General features: G+C 43.0%; 1 long non-coding RNA gene across 4 annotated transcripts in view; it reads right to left on the bottom strand.

Moving 5' to 3' along the window:
- LOC147000975 (uncharacterized) overlaps positions 1-20,120 on the bottom strand; it is a 240,714-nt gene extending 220,594 nt beyond the window's left edge. For all 4 annotated transcript variants that reach the window (XR_015045429.1, XR_015045430.1, XR_015045428.1 and 1 more), the window contains exons 1-5: positions 20,009-20,120; positions 18,993-19,083; positions 16,356-16,404; positions 15,688-15,771; positions 12,329-12,382 (exon numbers count right to left, since the gene is read on the bottom strand). This is a non-coding gene — a long non-coding RNA (uncharacterized LOC147000975). The remainder of the gene's footprint in view (positions 1-12,328; positions 12,383-15,687; positions 15,772-16,355; positions 16,405-18,992; positions 19,084-20,008) is intronic.
- Positions 20,121-20,978: the final 858 nt, after the last annotated feature.

Below are 20,978 nucleotides of genomic sequence, written 5' to 3'. Positions count from 1 at the left end.
TGTTCCTTAAGGTAAAAATATATAAGTAAATGTGTAGTGAGGGAGAATTCTGGGAAAAGGAGTAGGAAGGGAAAGAATATGAATAAAATATTGTATGAAAAACTTACAAACAAAACAAAACAAACAATGCTTTGGAAAGTAAAAATAGATGGTCAAATAACATTAACTAAGAGTTCTCTCTGCTATACAGAAAAACAACTGACTGCTGCATATTGAACAGCTAACCAGCTACTTTGCTCACTTCTCAGAGATTTCCTCTCCGCAATTTTCCTATAAGATCTGCTATTGGGATGGACATGTGCTATCCCTGTTCCAGCCCACTTCACACTGAAACTCCATTCCCTGGTGTGATATGGGCTTTGGGACAAAACTGGGTCAAAAGCATTGCAGTGAAACCCTTGTACATAGAAATAGAGAAGAACTTCTATGTGCTCTGTCATCTATGTGTAGTGTATATTTGTGTGATAGGTGTATTTGTGTATGTGTATTGTGGTGTGTGTGTGTATGTGTGTGTGTGTGTATACCTTTCCTTTATTTCCCTCTAACAGATTGGTGTACAAATACAAGAGGTGAATGTGCAAACCAGGAAGGAAGTCCTTACTGCCACCCATTCATGTTGTAGGCAACTCCTTCCTAGTTGCACATGGCCTTGCAGAGGGTCTGAAGTGTATATCCCAGGGAAGACTAGGGGAGGGGAACTCCAACTTACATAGATGTACGTAGAAGACATCAAACTCACTGGGTACTAACTTTTCTGGTGCAGTTTTGCAGGAGGAAACACCCACACCTCTGTGGGTAACCACCAACCTAAGCTCTTTAAGTGAACCCTATACACTCATTGGTTCCCAGACTTGATGCTGTCTGCGTGTGTCACTGGGAGCTGAGGAAGGAGGGTAGATATTAATTCTCCCCAGGGGAAGAAATGCTATTGACACCTAATCTGGTAAACTTTTACTTCTTTTAATATGTCAGGGCAGGAGGTGTCCAGCAGGACCTTACTCTACCATGATATGTGGGTCATTACAGGAGGAGGAATGTCCAGCAGGACCTGACACCTATCCCTGTATTTCAGGTGACACTATCATCAGGGGGTTGTCTAGCAGGTTCTGGTACCTGGCATTGTACATGCCACAGAAGAAGAGATACTGTCCAGCCAGGACTTTTATCTAGAAATCTATTGAGTGTCCTACATGTCTTGAGCTAGCAAATATCTATAGGGTGTTAACAGGGAGGGAGGTGCATGCTCAATACATATATAAGTATCTCGGTTATTAGGCCCTGTTGTATTTCACATGCAACTGCACCGGCCAACAGAGTGCTATGATCAATTCCAGCTGGCAAGTTCTTCCCTGCCACACATAATATGCTGGTAATCTGTCCTCACCATACCACACTATCCCACCACAGTACTTGAACTCCTCTCCACAGGACACTTAATATCCAGGCCAAATTCACACAATGTGATGTTGCTGTGTGCAACGCTCTTCTCATTGGTTAGTGAACAGAACACATCATCGGTGCGAGGAAGTGCTATGACTGTTCCACCTGTACACAGCCTATTTCTCAGTGTGGTTCAGCAGATCTCCCTCGGCAGCCTGTTCCAGCACCATAAAGATATGGTTTCTGGTTTTGATTATGTGGAACAGCTTCATTATATTTGGATGCCTATCTCAGTCAAGTTCACTTAGTCATTTTTCTTATCCCCTTCCTGTCTTCTGAAAGTGGCCTACACCTCCTTGTTGAGATTCGACAGCTCAGGAAAGTAGCCTTCATCAAGGGTCATGAAGATGAGATGATCTGAAAGGGGCACACTTTTGGAGGACCTACATGTTAGCTTCATTGTTGCCTGCTCTGTATATTTGCCTGAATGTTGCTTGACAATTTCCATCCTAACACCAGCTGACAAAACACTGAGATGAAAACCATGATATTTCTCACAAGAGAAACAGGTCACGAAACAGGATTTACTGCTCTCATTTCGAAAATACATGGAAAAGTGAGAGGGAGTTGAGATGGTTCCATGGTGCACTTCAGGGTCATAGAAAAATAACAGCAAAAACAAAACAAAACAAAACAAAAAACCCTAAAGCAGTAGCAGAACCTAACCAAACAGACCAAAATGAACAATGAAAAAATGCATGGTCCTTGGAAAATCATGTGAAACTAAGGAAGAATTACCACAACTAAAATGAGATGATAGCGAATAAAACTATAGATACTTGGAAGAAATACTGTAGCAGATACAATAAGGCTCTAAGAACCATTAGAACAGATCTAAGAAACTATAGAATAGATAGAGCAAACCTATGACACAATCCCTTGTGAATGAGGGAGAAATGGGTAAATTTCCAATTACATATAAAATGCCTGAATAGATGAGAAAAAGGCAATGAAGAAATATTAATAAACAAATACAAATCAACAAAGTGCCCAAGACCACAAATACTCTTGAATGAAAACTCCCAGGTGTTTAAAGAACACCAAAGTTCCTAAAATAATTACATAAAATGGAAGGGAAGAGACACTTCCCAATGTGTCCCAGAAATCCAATGTTACCCTGTAACCAAGATCAGATAAAGTGAAAATAGGTGGACCTTCAATGGATAGAGTTGGTTACCACCAGACCTGATGACCCAAGTTTTATTTCTCAAGCCCACATGGTGGATTGAGAGATCTGCCTCACAATTTGTCCTCTGATTTTCACATGTGTACAGACACACATATGCAATTAAAACTACAATAACCAAATATTATGTCAAAATTTCCATGTAAAAATGTGAAAACCTAACAGGACTGCTTGATACTTCACGATAGTTCAACACACATTTAAAAAAATCATATTCATGATCAAGATCACTTCATTCATGAATATAGAATGAGGCTTAAATACACAGATTCTTACATAAAAACATGTGAAGTATAATCAAGACAAAAAAAGTGTGTAGCCTTAAGAATGTCGTTTTGTCTTTTTCCAGAAAGTAGATGGAAGTACGGATACTGCTCCATGTGACAAGCCAAGTCCCTAAGGACAAATGTGCTGTGTCTTTTCTCCTATGCAGAATGTGCATGTTTGGCAGAGCCTGGAAATAAGAGGACATGAAAGAGGGGAGAGTTCTGCTTCTCTAGGGTGTTCCATAGGGCATGTGCTGGCCTGGGGTCTGTGTGTCTCAATCACTACACACTGTCCAGGGAGTGCTGCACAGGGTCCTGGGAGGTTCAGAATCCAGACTCTTGTAGCACCAAGGCGTCCATTAGCCAAACAGTGGGGAGAGAGAGTCAGTGCCTAGGACCCAACCTAAGTGATTCAGACAAGATGAGAAGGCATGGTAAGGGACCCACCTCACTAGCAAGCCTGTTGTGGATGCTCATCTTTTTTCCTCTTAGTGGTAGCTCCTTTCAGCCCACCTCTTTGGGAGGTTGTTCCATCACCACGTGGGTTCACAGAACATAAAGGACAGTGTCACATGAACCTCAGGGCAAAGTCTGTTCCTCCATTGAGAACAACCCTAGAGCCCCTCCCCCACCAAAAAAAAAGGACAGAAACCAAAAACTGAATAGAACAAAGCTCTCCAGAAATCCTCACCACCAGGGTAATTGAAAATGTCAGATACCTTGAGAGCTTGTTTGGAGGCTCTAGCAGGGGAGCGCAGCTACTCCTATACCCTTGACCAAAAACTGGTCCTCCTCTATTCGGGGAAGGTTGTCCTCTTAGACTGAATGTGCAGCTTCGGGAGGGATGCACATGGAGCTGTGAGGGTGGAGGAGGACACCCGCTTACCCAGCCAGATCAGCCAAATCAACCCTGGCGATGTTGCAACCAGATTGCCCTCACATCCGCAGCTCTTGACTCTAGCTGCATATGTATCAAAAGATGGCCTAGTCGGCCATCACTGGAAAGAGAGGCCCATTGGACGCACAAACTTTGTATGCCCCAGTACAGGGGAACGCCAGGGCCAAAAAAAAAAAAAAAATGGGAATGGGTGGGTAGGGAAGTGGGGGGGAGGATATGGGGGGCTTTTGGGATAGCATTGGAAATGTAATTGAGGAAAATACGCAATAAAAAAATATAAAGAAAAAAAAAAAGAAAATGTCAGACACACTGTCCCCTGAGATAATGCTGTGAAAGAGCTAAAGTGTTTTACACACACACACACACACACGCACAACCACATGCACATGCACCTTGCATAATTCAAGAACCAAGATGCAATGGCACTTCTCAGTCAGGAGCAATAAACACTTTGTTCCTATTGGGGGATGCATCTGGAATTCCCTCCAGGCTGGCATAACTTTCTGTCTGACCCTCAGGCCTGGGAACACAGTAGAGTTAATGTGTATGCACTAACCAGTGCAGCAGGACCTGTCACTATGTCCTCAGGAGTTTCTTATATCCACATATAAACCTGGGATCACACAAGGTAATCAAAGACTGTTTTCAAAAGACTTGCCCTGGTTTTTAGGTACCCAGAAAGATACTTAGATAAAATGCCCACCCAGGCATCTCCTTCTCTGTGGACTCTGAGGAAAGACTCTCTAACAGGCCTGACTCATAGCCTGGGGCTCTGAGTGTGGGATCTCCAGACCATCACAGTGTCAGCCTGCCTTTCATAGCAGAGAATAGGTGTCCAATGTGTCTATGTTGAGAAGTGGGGATTACTAGGAGACCTGGTTCTTCCTCTACTACTCTTTAATCAATTGTTGAGAGAAATATGAATTCTTTGCTTGTGTGCAAAAGCCTGGGATTCATCAGGAGACATGAACCTGGAAGCAATAGCACCTGGATGCTGTTGTATAGTAGTATTTTGCAACATGTAAGAGCAGAGCCTCCTGGTCCCTTGGCAAGCAAATCTCTGGCACACCTGGCATAACCAGCACGGAAGGCTGGATTCGAATCCACAGCCACACTTTTAGATGAGGAAGTCAGGAGGGAGATGAGTCTGCTACAGGAGGCTAGATACAGACCTGGAATTAAAGAGACCCTGGGTGAGTGCTTCCCCTTCCCTGAACCTGGTTGCTTTTGATAAATTTGGCAGAGAAAGGAAGAGCAGCCTCTTCCAGAGCACTGATGATCATGCCAAGCACAGGACAGTGGGACCTGCCAACCCAGGGCTGAGAGCTGCGGTTTACACAGAGATATGCCAGCTTTCAGGTCCAGAAGACATGAGATGAGGGTGACCAGAGGCATGGTGATCCCTACACTAGTACACTTCAAGCATGGCTGACAGCCTGGCTCCACTGCAGCCTCCCAGCTGGACTTCCCAGGCCTCTGCTCATGAAGATGAGGGACAGCCAAGAGAAGGCCTGTCCTCTTCCCATGCCAGTTACAATAAACTCGGGCTTGCAGGGAATAGGATTCTTATTTGACACCAACTTAGAGACAGGAATAATCAGCATTTGGATGCGTGCATAGCCTGCTGCAACAGATGTTTAGCCCACCACATCTAGCAGAGCAGCTGACAGCAGGGTGTAGTGGCTGTCCTTCATGCTTCCCATATAAACAACTTCTCTACAAGCTCCTCTCCCTGAACGCACCCAAGGACAGCACCCACCACTTATCAAAGAGCCTCCTGGTCTTTTTTAGTTACTAGTCAGCAAACAAGTCACAGGAATGCTGTTTCCCAAATCCCATCTATGGCAGATGCTCCAGCCAGGCCAGCACTCACCTCCCAACCTCCTCATTCATGACATCCAGACTCATAGAATATGAGAGTAAAGCAGAGGTTGACTTCATTCCACTCTCCTGAGAGAAAAAAGAAGGTGTGTGATTCTTTTTTGTTGTTTTGTTTTTCAAGGCAGGGTTTCTCTGTATACCCCTGGCTGTCCTGGAACTCACTCTGTAGACCAGGCTGGCCTTGAATTCAGAAATCTGCCTTCCTCTGCCTCCCAAGTGCTGGGATTAAAGGCCTGGGCCACACTTCTTGCCAAGGTAGATGATTCTTAAAAGAATCTCCACGAAAGCAGGTTCCATAAACTGAGCTCACATGTCCAGGAAGCCAGCTGTTTAAGGATTGCAGGGGAAATAGAGCTGACCCCACCACTGAAAACTGGTGTTTGCAAAAATGCACAACAGAGCTCACACTTTCAAAAACATTATCTAGAGAAAATTGGTAACTACCCCATACTGCCCCTGCAAAACCCTTTTCCCAATTAATGAACATTAGCTGCAAAACTCCTGCTTTGTGTGCTAGCTAAATCATCTCAGTCTTATATGCCCTGCCATCTTGTAGCAGCTTATACTATCCTAAGCATCCACACGCCCCACCCACAGAATTTATTAGAAATCAGGTCTATTACACACACCACTGGGGGCAGCCAGCAGCCAGGTATTTCATCAGACTCTCATGGACACCTCCATATCAGTACCACATACTGACATGCCTCCATGGCACAGACACAGACTCTTACAGTGTAGTAAAACAGTGCCAGGCTGATGGCATCCAGGAGGGCCTGTTACATAGCAGTATATGATTGATGTGCTGCGTTGAGTATGAAACATTTGAGGTTCAACTTGTCCCCCCTGCAATCCAAAAAAAAAAAAAAAAGCTGGATATAGAGTATTGTTACACACCTCACACCTCACATAAGCATCTAGCTATCAGACCCTCTGGTCTTCTACACATTCTGCAGGCACTGTTAATGAACAGCTCTGGTATAACCACATTCCTTTTGAAAACACTCGACTGGCACTAATGCGTGGCAAGCCACCCCTGATCCTGCACTCACTGATAATTGCTGAACTTCTTCGAAGAACTCTCACTGGACTCTCAAACCTCTAGCTAATGAATAATGACACAGAAACTTATATTTGTTTATTGTAGCTTGGGCCTTATCTTGCTACACCACAACAAGCATGTATAACTTCATTAACCCATTTATTCTAATTCACATGTCTCATAAGCTCATGTTCAGTACATCTGACTTCCTGCATTTCTGGCTGGAAAATCCCTCCCACCTCACATTTCTTCCCACAGTTTCTCTCTCATCCCATAAGTTCCACCATCTGTATTCTGCACAGATATAGCCTTGCAGCACTTTATTAAAGCCAGAGAATGCCTTAGGCTAGTAAGGAGGACAGAGATAACCTACACTCAGTGCACAGAAATGCTACTCCAGTAAAGTCCCAAGAGGGTGTCAGTCCCTCTAGCAGACCCCATCACCACCACAACCCCTGCTGGAAATCATCCCCTGCCTGACAACCCCTCCATGCTGTCCATCACCACGGGGTCTAAGTGTAAGGATGGGTTGCACAATACTCTAGAGCCGGACATACACAACTATGTGCTAGGCTTCAGTGATCTATGCCCTCTAACAAACAAAACATATGGTCTTTGGTGTTAGATCCTCACCATTGCCACCCAAACTACACTGGCCTCCCATGTACTACTGCTGGCCAGCCATGTACTGCCATCCAACCAAAATTGTTAGAAATCAGGCTTTGTTGGACAACAATTCCAGGCTGTCATTTCAAATACAATGACAGGTATTAGAGCCTTCTACACAAATGTTCTTCTTGCACCCCACATAGATCACTAAGCATCATGCCCAACTGAACAATGGGGGTTATGGCCACATATACACATCTAGGTATCAGGCCATGTAGTACTCTTACCGAAAAACACTGTTAGAAGGAGACCTCGCAAGATATCCTCCTCTGTTGAAGCCAAAGCCACATGTATTTGGCTGGCCTTGCTGGGCTCACTATCCCTAGTCTCTTCAAATTCAAACATACCTCTTGGTATCAGGTCCTCTCCCTCCTTCATCCCAAACCAACATTTACTCTTATGTGTTTTCCCATGATGGCAGTCCTCTGCCATGTTTCAGGTACACATTAGGTTACATGACAACAGTACACACACACACACACACACACACAAAGACTGCTAGGAATCAGGTCCTCCTGGATACTTCCCCTGTCTCTGTCACCACATACACATTGTTATGCACTGGACTCTCTTGGACAACCTTTATCAACCCTCCATACAATGTTACCTTGCCCTATTGGACACTACCCAGCATCCTGTGATAGGAGCAAGGTTTTCTTGAACATGGTCCCTACAACACGGACAGCAAAATATTTATTTTAAAGCCATACTAACTAGACTTAGCACTTTTGCCATCCTTTCTAAAATTACAGGTGTCAGGCCTCCTAGACAACTAGGTCAACTGACAACCTACATATAATTCAAGGTATCAGGCCCTACTGGACACCCTTCTACCACAACTGCCATCCTACTATATAACCCTAAATCTCAGCTGCCACTCACTGCTACAATGTATATACTAACAGGTGTCAGACCATGCCTGGCACAGCCTCAGACCCTGACGGGATACCAGCATAGCTTCACCATCTATAAACTTGTAGGTATCAAGGATCCTTGTCAAACATTCATCCAACATTTCATTGTTTATGTAAAAATGAATCAGAGTATGCATCTCACTTGTGTGAAGATGGTTTTCATCTTTAACAAATAGTAAAGCAATATGCACACAATACTGTTTTCAAACAAATGAAGGATTATTTGAAGTAAATATTTGATGGACACATCAGTATTACAAATAGAGACACAGTCTGGTTCCTGTGAAAATGTTCTCAATTGAAAACTTTGGTCATGAATGGATGAAGTTTAAAGGACCCTTGCTCTTCACCACAAAGACTGACAGCCTCCTGCTGTGTGGGTCACAGAGAAACCTTGATAATCTCATGATGGCCTGGGTGATCCTAACCACTAGAAGATCATGGGCACTGAGGTCCCAGGGTTCCCAAAGTCAGAATATGGTACTAGGTAAATGTCTCAGGAAGACAAACACAGCCCTGAGCTCACCCATACTCAAGTTATAAGATATCCTGGTAGACCACCATCTCTCGTACACTGTCATATATAAGGATTTGTTAGATACCCCACCCTTCTAACATCAAATCCCCAAATAATATTAGTCAGAATGGCTAAGATAAAAAATTCAGGTGACAGCAGATGCTGGTGAGGATGTGGAGAAAGAGGAACACTCCTCCATTGTTGGTGGGATTGCAAGCTTGTACAACCACTCTGGAAATCAGTCTGGCAGTTCCTCAGAAAATTGGATATAGTACTACTGGAGGATCCCACAATACCTCTCCTGGGCCTATATCCAGAAGATGTTCCAACCGGTAAGAAGGACACATGCTCCACTATGTTCATAGCAGCCTTATTTATAATAGCCAGAAGTTGGAAGGAACCCAGATGCCCCTCAACAAAGGAATGGATACAGAAAATGTGGTACATTTACACAATGGAGTAGTACTCAGCTATTAAAAACAATGAATTTATGAAATTCCTAGGCAAATGGATGAACCTGGAGGGCATCATCCTGAGTGAGGTAACCCAATCACAAAAGAACTCTCATGATATGTACTCACTGATAAGTGGATATTAGCCCAGAATCTTAGAATACGCAAGATACAAGACAACAATTTGCAAAACACATGAAACTCAAGAAGAACGAAGACCAAAGTCTGGACACTTTGCCCCTTCTTTGAATTGGGAACAAAACACCCATGGAAGGCGTTACAGAGACAAAGTTTGGAGCTGAGACAAAAGCCTGGACCATCTAGAAACTGCCATACCCAGGGATCCATCCCATAATCAGCCTCCAAACACTGACACCATTGCATATACCAGCAAGATTTTGCTGAAAGGACCCTGATATAGCTGTCTCTTGTGAGGTGATGTCAGTGCCTGGCAAACACAGAAGTGAATGCTCACAGTCAGTTATTGGATGGAACACAGGGCCCCCAATGGAGGAGCTAGAGAATGTACTCAAGGAGCTAAAGGGGTCTGCAACTCTATAGGTGGAACAACAATATGAACTAACCAGTACCCCCAGACCTCCTGTCTCTAGCTGCATATGTAGCAGAAGATGACCTAGTCGGCCATCATTGGGAAGTGAGGCCCCTTGGTCTTGCCAACTTTATATTCCCAAGTACAGGGGAACGCCAGGGCAAAGAAGTGGGAGTCGGTGGGTTATGGAGTGAGGTGGGTGGTATGGGGGAATTTTGGGATAGCATTTGAAATGTAAATGAAGAAAATACCTAATAAAAAATATAAAATAAATTCCACTCAATATCCTATCATACACTGTACATAACAGTAAGCAAGATTTCTAAAATGTACATATATTGTTCAGTTCTGATAGCTCTCCTAATAATTATTATTTATTATAGATCACTTCTCATTCTGCCCAATACCTTTTCTCTTCTTGGACTGTTCATGACTAGGTTGTAAAGCATCCAACTTAGAAGTTCATCATTCTTACAAACCTCCTCTCTATGGCAGTTCCAGGACTCAGTGTCTGGATACTTTGTCAATCTAAACCCTAGATTTCTACTCAAAATGGGAGAATATCTGTTTGCAGTATGAATTGTTTTTTAAAAAATTAAGAGAAAAAATAAAATAAAAATAAAAAAATCTTTCCCAACAATAAAATTTCACATGGCTACTCATGTGTCATCAGGGGTGGATTTTGGTATATGGTAAAAAAAAAAAAAAAAGAAAAAAAAAGCCTTAATTAGAAAGAATTAAAATATTTTGAATTTCTGCATTGAAGATTTATAAAAAATCAGGGGTTAGTTGTTAAATAATAATTGACAATATAGGGCTGGAAGGTTATCTCAGCGGTAAAGAGCGCTGACCTTTAAAGATTTCTTAACCTGCTCATGGAAATATGCCACTAGCCTTGGACGACTGCCCCCACTGAATAAATCCTTTTAGAATTGTTATAGTTTGATGATTAAAATTAATAATGATATTCCTTGTTCTGTTTGAGATTGTTTCACTGGATACAGTTTCTAAGAGATATTTTTGTGCTATAATATTCCAAATTATTTTTTTGGTATTTGTGATTGTTTCACTCGATACAGTTTCTAAGAGATGTAATGTTTGGTTTTTAATGTATAAAAGTCCCTGCTAAAGAGCTGCAATGTACGCTCAGATTCAAACTGCCTCTGTGTTTGTTTCTGTTTGTCACCACCTAATCCTTACCCATGTGGCCTTGAGAACCCACATCCCAGGGACCCCCATACACAGCTGGGGTGGTCCATGACAGTATGCACTCACTGATAAGTGGATATTACCCCAGAATTCAGAACACCCAAGATACAATCCACAGATCACATGAAGCTCAAAAACAAGGAAGACCAAAGTGTGGATACTTCAATCCTTCTTAGAAGGGGATCAAAATACCAGTGGGAGGAGATACTGAGACAAAGCAGAGAACAGAAACTGAAGGAAAGGCCATCCAGAGACTGTCTCATTGGGGATCCATCCCATATAGAGTCACCAAACCCAGACACTATTGTGGATTCCAACGAGTGCTTGCTGACAGGACCCTGATATAGCTGTCTCCTGAGAGGCTCTGCTAGTGCCTGACAAAGAAGTGAATGGTCACAGCCATCCACTGGACTGAGCACAGGGTCCCCAGTGGAGGAGCCAGAGAAAGGACCAAAAGAGCTAAAGGGGTTTGCAGCCCCATAGGAGAAACAACAATATGAACCAACCACTATCACCAGAACTCCCAGGGACTAAACCACCAACCAAAGGGTACCCATGGCTCCAGTTACATATGTAGTAGAGGATGGCCTGGTGGGACATCAATGAGAGGAGAGGCCCTTGATCCTATGACAGCTTGATTCCCCAGTGTATGGTAATGCCAGGACAGAGAAGCAGGAGTGGGTGGGTTAGTGGTGGGGGGGGGGGGGATAGAGGGTTTTTCAGAGGGGAAATGAGGAAAGGGGATAAAATTTGAAATGTAAATAAAGAAAATATCTAATAAAGAATTAAAAAACAAAACAAAACAAAACAAGTGGGCCTAGCAGAATGAACTCACACCTCTCCTGTCACTGTACCCTTTTCCTGGGCCTTTCTCAGAGTGGGCACATGAAGGACAGGGGTGTTCGTCTTTTGAAAGCACATTTTACCATGAATTAAATCTGTTCTATAATGTCATATATATTGTTAGGCCCCATTTTGGTCCTGGTTTGGGCCTTGAGGACCAACCTCGAGCCTGGCTCGAGTTTTGAGACCTGTCTCACTTACTTCCATATGGTGATGACTCAGCAAGACCTCTTTGGTGATGCCTCTGGCCTACCATTGTTGATGTAGAGTTATGCCATTGGCCCTGTCAGTCACTCCATACCCTCCATCACCCTTCCCCTGCCTCCTACATCATATTACCCCACCAAAAATCCCCCAATGTTATGAAGCTATATAACTGAGAGGCTGATATCATTAAACTGAGTGTCTGCTTCAACAAGACTCAAGGCTGTGTGTGTTTCTTTTGGTTCATCAACACATACCATCCTCCTCAGCCCTGTAGTGTCGCGCCAGGACCTCTCTTCTCTTGACTGGACCTGCCCAAAAAAGAGCCAGATAGATATAGATAGATGTAGATGTAGATACAGATACAGATACAGATATAGATATAGATGTAGATAGATAACAAAACTATGCGCAAGGGTCTAAATATACCCATAGGTGAAAAGTTCATTGGAGGAAAGGGGAACCAGAAAGCACCTGAGGGGTACTGAGGCTGTCCATCACCATTTTTTGCATCCTGTTTTGACACGAGCTAATGAACCTGGGGTCTAACACTGCACTGTCATTCAATCTTGGCCATCAGTGGACTGAAACCCCTAATTTATGTCCTGTTCTGAAGGCCCTGAGCAGGCCCAACTATTTCCATTTAGGTTCTATTCAGGGGCCTTTTTTGTAGCGCCATCCTGGAACTAGCCTCCTATCTAACATAAGAACAGTGTGTCTTACCTAAGGAAAGCCTGAGTACACAGGCTGGTTAATGTCCTCTAAACACAATCTGTCCACCACAAGAATGGAGGATCCACCCTGGGAAAAGGAGGAAGTAGACTTGGGATTGTCCCTGTTCCAACACACTTCAGCAGTGTAGATGGCTCATCACAGAGAATGGAGCCTTGAGGCATGGGGATGTGCTCAACCATTGGACATGTGCCACGGCACTCCGGTCGAGTCAGCCTGTCAGGCAGGGATGCCTAAAAGCTGCTCATGAGGAAAAAAAGAGTTTCACGGAAGCTCCCTCCTGAAGTCTGGTGAAAGCCAGCTCTCCAGTTGGGTCAGTTTGACAAGCAGAAACTTGGAAGCTGCCCACAAGGAAAAGAGTTTCATGGAAATTCCCTCCTGGAGTCTGGCATTCCCCCTAACCCATAAAATTAATTTTCCACTCCCGCGTTAGTGTAGTGTATGGATCCACGTGCTCTCTATTTAGTATTACCTTATTATAGGTGCCTTTTAAGATTGAATTCTGACATAGCTAAAGCCTCTCCTAGTGTTCCAAGATCCCAGATTACAGCAAGGGAGTTTAACCTATTCAGTAACTAATTAAGCATTACAATAGACAGAGCAATTAGCTAAATTGGTCTGCAGAAAGAGCCTGAGAATCTCACTGAGATAAAAATCTTTACTACAGGCTACATTCCATGGCAAGAGCTAGGTGATATACTCTCCTGATAATGGAGATTCTCAAGACAAGATAAGATTTAGCAAGGCCTAGGAATTTAGGAGTCTGTGACACTACATTATTCTTGAGGCCTGTCAAGAGTTAAAACCCCCTGGTGCTATTAACACTAAAGTGTGAAATTCTTGCCTGGCATTAGGCTGATCCTAGGCAGGGCTGTTAATCTCTATTGTAAACATTTATCTAGTTCCTGCAAATTCCTTTCTTTTGTATCTGGTAAATTTCAGTGTACCTTGTCTTATTGTGATTTGTAGCTCCTGATAATTCGCTGTAATATAAAATAGTCTAATGCTCGAATAGAGATTACATTCAGATTCTACACAACCTCTCCTGTGTGTGTCTGTTTGTCAATAAATCCTACTCTTTGTCCATCTGCTCGAGAGACTCTTTCCACACAGACACAGGGACCCAGAGGGTCTGCGGCACTGGGTCTGCGGCAGACATGAGGCCCTCTCATGTTTCAGGGCCAAGCTGATATCCCTGCCAGAGATGCTTTTACTGGTAATTCTTAACCTGAGGGTCATAACCACTTTGGAGATTGTAGATCAGATATCCTGCATATCAGATATTTACATGATGATTCATAACATTACAATATTTACAGGTTGGAGGTTGCAATGAAGTAATTTTATGGTTGAAGTGTCACCATATCATAAGGAACTGTATCAAAATCTTGCAGAGTCAGGAAATTTGGAAACCACTGGCTTATAGGAAGGAGATGAGGCCAGAAGGCCAAAAGGGCAAGCAACTATATAATGCTGTAGTGTTTTGATCAGTGACTGCTGCTTACACTGAGTGAATTGTACATAGATTCCCAACATTACTTGAACATGAAGTCTATAAGAAACAACTTCAAACTTCAAACGGGTCCATGTGTGCCCTGTGCCCAGGAACTGGCAACAAGTCTCAGTGTTCATTGTGGTGTTCTTAGCTATGGTCTGTGGTATTCTTAGACACACTGCAAGGAAGGCACCTTCTGTAATCTGCTAAAAGGTAATGTCTGTCATTTATGTTTTTAGGGTATGTGCTCCATGAACATAAATTGAATATGCCCAGGAGTGTGGTGCATGCTTAGGAGTTTAGTGAACTCCTATACTGAGCATGCTCAGGACACTAGTGTCTTCCTGCAGGGAGCATATGCAGGGATAGACCCACACTTCTACCCATATGCACAGGCTCATCCTGCTGGAGCAGGATATGGCTTCCCAAATAGGATGCCAATGCTCTCCTCATCCCCTTCAGGTAATAAATCTTTCTCCTCTCCTCTGTCTCATCTCTGCTTAGTTTCTCTTTCACTCACTACCAGGAGGACCCTTGGTGTTTGTCTTGCATTTAGACAATCAGTGTAGTCCACACAACAGGCATCTGCCATGCTGCTCTCTAAATTTCTTCTACATCAGTGACATGACCTGCTGGGCCTACTCAGTTGTGCCTACTTCAGGACAGTGAAATCCCTTTAGGGATAGAGAGTTGGTGGTGGACTTTCCCCTCATATGCACATTAACAGTGTCCGGGGTAGGGAACGGGAATATGGATGGTCATTCCTCAAGTTGTCCCATCCAGGGGACAGGTGCCAAGGTACGTTCATCTCTCAAGGCTCAGCTGAAACACTTTCCCATACTGTTCAGGAATTTTGTTGCAGCTTCAGGAGGAAAAGAGAAGACATGACTGTTCAGCCTAATAATTGTGCAATGGAGAACCAGCAGCGTAAACCTGCCAACACACACACAAACAAACACAAACGCTGCTAGCTATGATACCATGATGATGCTGCTCCCCTATGCTGCTAGGAATGGAACTATGAAAGAAGGAGGGAAGGCTTATCAGAAGATGCATAACAAATCCTGAAACACAACAGTAAAGTAGCAGAGGATGGAAGTGTGCATCAGGATTCCCAGTATGTTCTGAGAAATGGCAGAGGATGTTAGTTAGCTACAGGGATCAAGGGAATCCAATAGGCTCTGATATACTAGTGTACATGGGACAAGCTGGGCAGCTGGGCAAAGGCTGGATACCTAGAGTTCCTATGGGAAAACAGCAGGGCAGTGTCCACCATGGCTTGACAATGTGTGCAGAAGGAAATGACTGGGTAAAGTGGAGCATGACTCCCTAGGTCCTGTCCCTCCACACTTTGTGTAATGGGTATGTCCAGTAGGACCTGACACTTACACAGCACGGTGGTGGCAGGAGGCTCCTGATTCTTCAGAGTGCCTTGAGTTTGGTAGTTGAATTCCTAACAAGTCCAAATCTTAGCTGTGAACACAGGAGGTTAGGAACATCAGGGTCTGATACCTAGCAATGTATGTGAGGTAGGGGGGGTCTCACAGGGTATAAGACTTAGTATTGTATGTGGAGTGAGGTACAGTGGATTTACCAGCATAGACTGAAACATAGCAGCATCTCTATGAGTGATGGGGTCAGGGAGGGAATGTGTCCAGCAGGATCGGATATAAAACCCAATACCCAATAGTGCGGCTAGGGTTCCAGCAGCATCAGTTTTATGACAGTATATATAGGGCTCTAAGTGTAGGTCAGCAGCGCATGCAATCTACCAGTTTTTTGGGGGTAGGGCCCATTAGGTCCTGAGTTATGGAAGGTTGTATTCATCCAGGTATATGCAGCTGACGTTGATAGCTTCCAGTGTATATGGTGTATCTGTGAGGGAGGTGTCAACAAGGATTGATACCTAGAAGTTTATATTGTCCACTCTCCCATGCTGCTGCCCCAAATACAATGATAATTTTCAGACAGGATTGGACACACTCATCTAGAACTCATGTGATGTTTAAGGTGTCAGGACTCAAAGGACAACACACCAGAGTGGCCACACCACTTACTATAGCAGATGTCAGATGCTACTGGACCACACCAACTCCCTGCTGCTATCTGAAAAACACAAGCAAGCAATCAGGCCCTACAGCTTGTCCCCTGATGAAGCCCCACATATAGTGCCATATTGAGATCCTTCTGGACACTCTCCAACATCCACATGACACACACTGAGGTTTGAAGCCCTCTAGGACATCCCCTCCACTATCACAAACTACTGCACGGCCCTAGATCCTGCTGCACTCGCCTTTCCCCTTATCCACAGCCCTAAATGCACTGCTTTTATCACTCCATGCTGGGTGCCCACACACACAGTGCTATTTTCAGGCAAGGATGTCCATTCAGGCAAGGATGGACAACTAAAGCCACCTACCTACATAGCATTAAGGTGTCTAGGCCCTCCTAAACACATCTTCCCTGAGGATACCACTCCACACACAGTGCTAGCTACCTGACATTACTAGAAATCCCATTGACACTGCCACACAGCTTGGCCTAGCGGACAGCGTGCTGGCTTGGTACACACACAGACTCTTGAGGGCAAGCCCATCAAGACTGATGTCCTAAGTTTACCCAGGAGGTCCTATTGGTCTTAATTACCAACAAAAACAATGGAAAACATACATACACATGGACAACACTCAATTCAATAACAACTTGGTCAAGGAAGAAATAAAGAAAAAATTAAAAACTTTTTAGAATGCAGAGAAAATGAAGACACATCATACCCAAACTTATAGGACACAATGAAAGCTTTCCTAAGAGGAAAACTCAAAGCTCTGAGTGCCTCACAAAAGAAACTGGAGAGAGCTTACACTAGCAGCTTGACAGCACACCAGAAAGCTCTAGAACAAACAGAAGCAAATACACCCAAGAGGAGTCGATGGCAGAAAATAGTCAAACTCAGGGCTGAAATCAACCAAAAAGAAACAAAGAGAACTTTACAACAATCAACGAAACCAGGAGGTGGTTCTTTGAAAAAATCAACAACATAGATAAACTCTTAGCCAGACTACCCAGAGGGCACAGAGACAGAATCCAAATTAATAAAATCAGAAATGAAAAGGGAGACATAGTGAAATATATCTTAAAATAATTATTCTATTTGTGGAATATTAACAGTTGGAAATATTAAAATCATGTTTTACAAACATCATGGAATTATTATTGGTAATTTTTGATCACTGTGCTTGAAATTAGCATTTGCTTAATGTTTAACATCAAAGTCTTTTTTCCATTTTAAAATTTTTAAACAACGTTTACTGATGAAATAATTTCTCTCCTAGAAACACTAATAATCTTTTTAAAGTAAACTTATAGTTAGACTCTGTACACAGACATATAGTGTGTTTTCAATACCTATGTCAGGTGGTATCATATAAAGACTTTTGAATATATTTTTAATGATTCATTTTTCATATTTTATGCTCTTATACTATGCTTAATTCCTAAGGAATATTTTGTATGTTTTGAAACCATTTAGTATTCAACATTAGATATAGGATCCTCAGATATGGGCAGTATTAGATGTTCATCAATGATATTTTTAGGGGAAGGAAGGCTATGAATATAAAAGTTGAACAAAATTTTTATATTTGATTCTCTAAAATACTCATTATTTATATGTTTGATGTATATAACACATTCAAGTCATAAAAATTTTTAAGATTAAAAAAAAAAAAGGAAAAGAGCAACAAACACAACCCCAAACCAGTAGCTGATAAAACAGGCTGAAAGTGAGAGCTGAGACTTACTAAACAGAAAATAATGAACATTGAAAAAAACATCCACGTCCTTGGAAAGGAGAGAAACTGAGGAAGCATTCTCAAATCTAAGGAGAGAAGATACAGAGTAAAACTAGAGACAAATGACTGTGATACAGTAGCAGATACAGCAAGGCTCTAACAACCTTTAGAACAGGGCTGGAGAGATGGCTTGGGCTTTAAGAGCACTGACTGATCTTTGAGAGGTCCAGAGTTTAATTCCCAGCAACCACATGGTAGCTCACAACCACCTGTAATGGGATCTGATGCCCTCTTCTGGTGTGTCTGAGGACAGCAACAGTGTACTAACTCACCACAAAAAAAATGTATAGATATTAAAAAGAAAAAAAAAAAAGAACCATTAGAACATATCTAAAAATCTTTGAAACAGATATAGGAAACCTATACTGCAACCAATTTTGAAACATGAATAAATGGGCAAATTTCAAAATACATATAAAATGCTTGAATAGATCAATAACAAGCAATAAAATTAAAACATTAACTGGAAAAAATCAACAAAATCCAAGGTTTGACATATTCATAAATGAATTCTATCAGACTTTTAAAGAACACCAATGTTCCTAAGATAATTCCATGAAATAAAAGGGAAGGGACACTTTCCACTGTGTTCCAGAAAGCCAATGTTACCCTGTAACCAAAACCAGACAAACCGAACGATTGCTGCTTCCATGCATAGAGCTGCTTACAACCAGACCAGATGATCCAAGTTTTGTTTCTGGAGCCCACATGGTGGAATGAGAGAACTGGCCTCACAATTTGTCCTCTGTCCTTCCCATGTGGGCAGACACACACAAACAATTAAAACAAGAGTAAACCAAACACTATTACCAATATTTTCATGTAAAAGATGTAACAAACCTTAACGAGAGTCTGTGATACTTCACGATAAACAACACATTTATAAGCTCATGTTCATGAATGTCAGTTCATTAACGAATATAAGGTGAGTCTGAAATACACAAATCCATAAATAAAATCATGTGAAGAGTGTACGAGATAAAAAAAGTACCTAGCCTTAAGAATAAAAAGTGTCAGCCAGGTGTGGTGGCATATGTCTTTAATCTGATTGCACCTGGGAGGCAGAGGCAGGCATATTTCTGAGTTCAAGGCCAGCCTACAGAGTGAGTTCCAGGACAACCAGGACTACATAGAGTAAACCCTCTCTTGAAAACCAACAAACAAACAAAAAGAAAGAATGAAAAGTGTCGTTTCCTCAAAATAGGTAGAACTAAGGATAATGCTTCATGTGACAAGCGAAGTCTCTGAAGACAACTGTGCTTGTTCTCATTTCTATTCATAATGTGCCCGTGTTGGTGGATCCTGGACATAAAAGGGGGACAGGAAAGAGGGGCAAGGCTCTGCTTCCCTGTGATGGTCCACAGGATTTGTGCTAGACAGGAGCTTGCTTGTCTCAGCCACCACGAACTGTCCAGGGAGTGCTGCACAGAGTCTTGGGAGGTTCAGAATCTATATTCTGCAGCCCCAAGGCCTCCAATAGCCAGGCAGTGCAAAGAAAGGTTCAGTGCCTACTACACAACCAAAGTGGTTCTGACAAGGTGAGAAGGCAGGTTAGGGAATAACATCATCAGCAGGACTAGAAAAACTAGCCGGTACTGGTGGCACAGCCGGGTAGGATTTGCTGAAGGAGGCAGAGTCAGGAGGATCTGGAGTTCGAGGACAGCCTGGTCTACACATTTAAAAAGCCGGGCGTTGGTGGCACACACCTTTAATCCCAGCACTCGGGAGGCAGAGGCAGGCGGATTTCTGAGTTCGGGGCCAGCCTGGTCTACAGAGTGAGTTCCAGGACAGCCAGGGCTACACAGAAAAACCCTGTCTCGAAAAACCAAAAAAAAAAAAGAAAAACTAGGCTGTACCTGGGTGCTGGGGGAGTAGACAGGAGCAGCTCTCCTGAAATGATGCTTGAGCAGACTGTCTCTGCCTCTGTAACCCCGGAGTGAAAACTTAACCTCAGTTAGAACAGGTCAGTTACCAACTGTCTCAACAACCACGCACCAACTGTAACTCCTGGTCAAGACCTAATTGGTCACATGTCCAGAACTTGGCCAATCAGACTGGCTAGCGAACCAGGACTCTCCTGATTGGTCATACTGAGGTCATGTGACTCCTGTATGCACATGAGAAGGTAAATGTCCCTACCACAAGCAGACAGTCTTATTACAGCAGGGTTAAGGAGAGAGGCTTTGCATGCTCTGTGCTTCCTTTCCAGGACTGTGCCAGCTAGGGTGCACCTCCCCATCCCATTGCCTCTGGCCACAGGAGAGCTGGCTCACTATTGCATTTCCTTTCTCAGGTCCCGAAATACAGACCTATTTCTGAAGAGCAGATTTTCAGTTTACTCTCAGCTGTGGGTCATCCCTGAGTACAAAAGCCTTCAGTTATGTATTCAGTCAGTGATCCTTTACCTTTCACTAGGGATCATCTACTGGGTCCGGAGGGCAACAAGACTGAAGGAATTCCTGTTTTCAAAAAACTCACAGTATAAAAGAAAAAGTGCGACACATTTAAACAGTGTCTATGTCTACAGTGTGTACTGTGCTTTGCCTCAGAGAGGGGGCTCTTAATGCCTGCCATGCCATGTGTGCTAATACCATTAACAAGTGAACTCCAAAGATTTATCATAAAATAGTCATGGCTTGTCATACTTGATTTTGCTCTCAAAGTGTCTCAAAATTAAATGTTATTTTCCACTGCCTTTTCTGATCATTCATTGCACTGCTTTAGTGATGGATAATTTTAATCCAGAGATTTTCACATGATAATGTTGCCTTGATTGAAGGCTTTGCCCACACTTTGAAAGACACTTTCCCAGATATATAACTCTTA

Source organism: Mus caroli, unplaced genomic scaffold (assembly GCF_978045245.1).
Source record: "Mus caroli unplaced genomic scaffold, Mus_caroli_1 scaffold_15, whole genome shotgun sequence".
In the NCBI taxonomy this organism is placed as follows: Eukaryota; Metazoa; Chordata; class Mammalia; order Rodentia; family Muridae; genus Mus; species Mus caroli.
The sequence above is the reverse complement of the archived record's forward strand: the minus strand, read 5'-3'. Positions and strand labels throughout refer to the sequence as shown.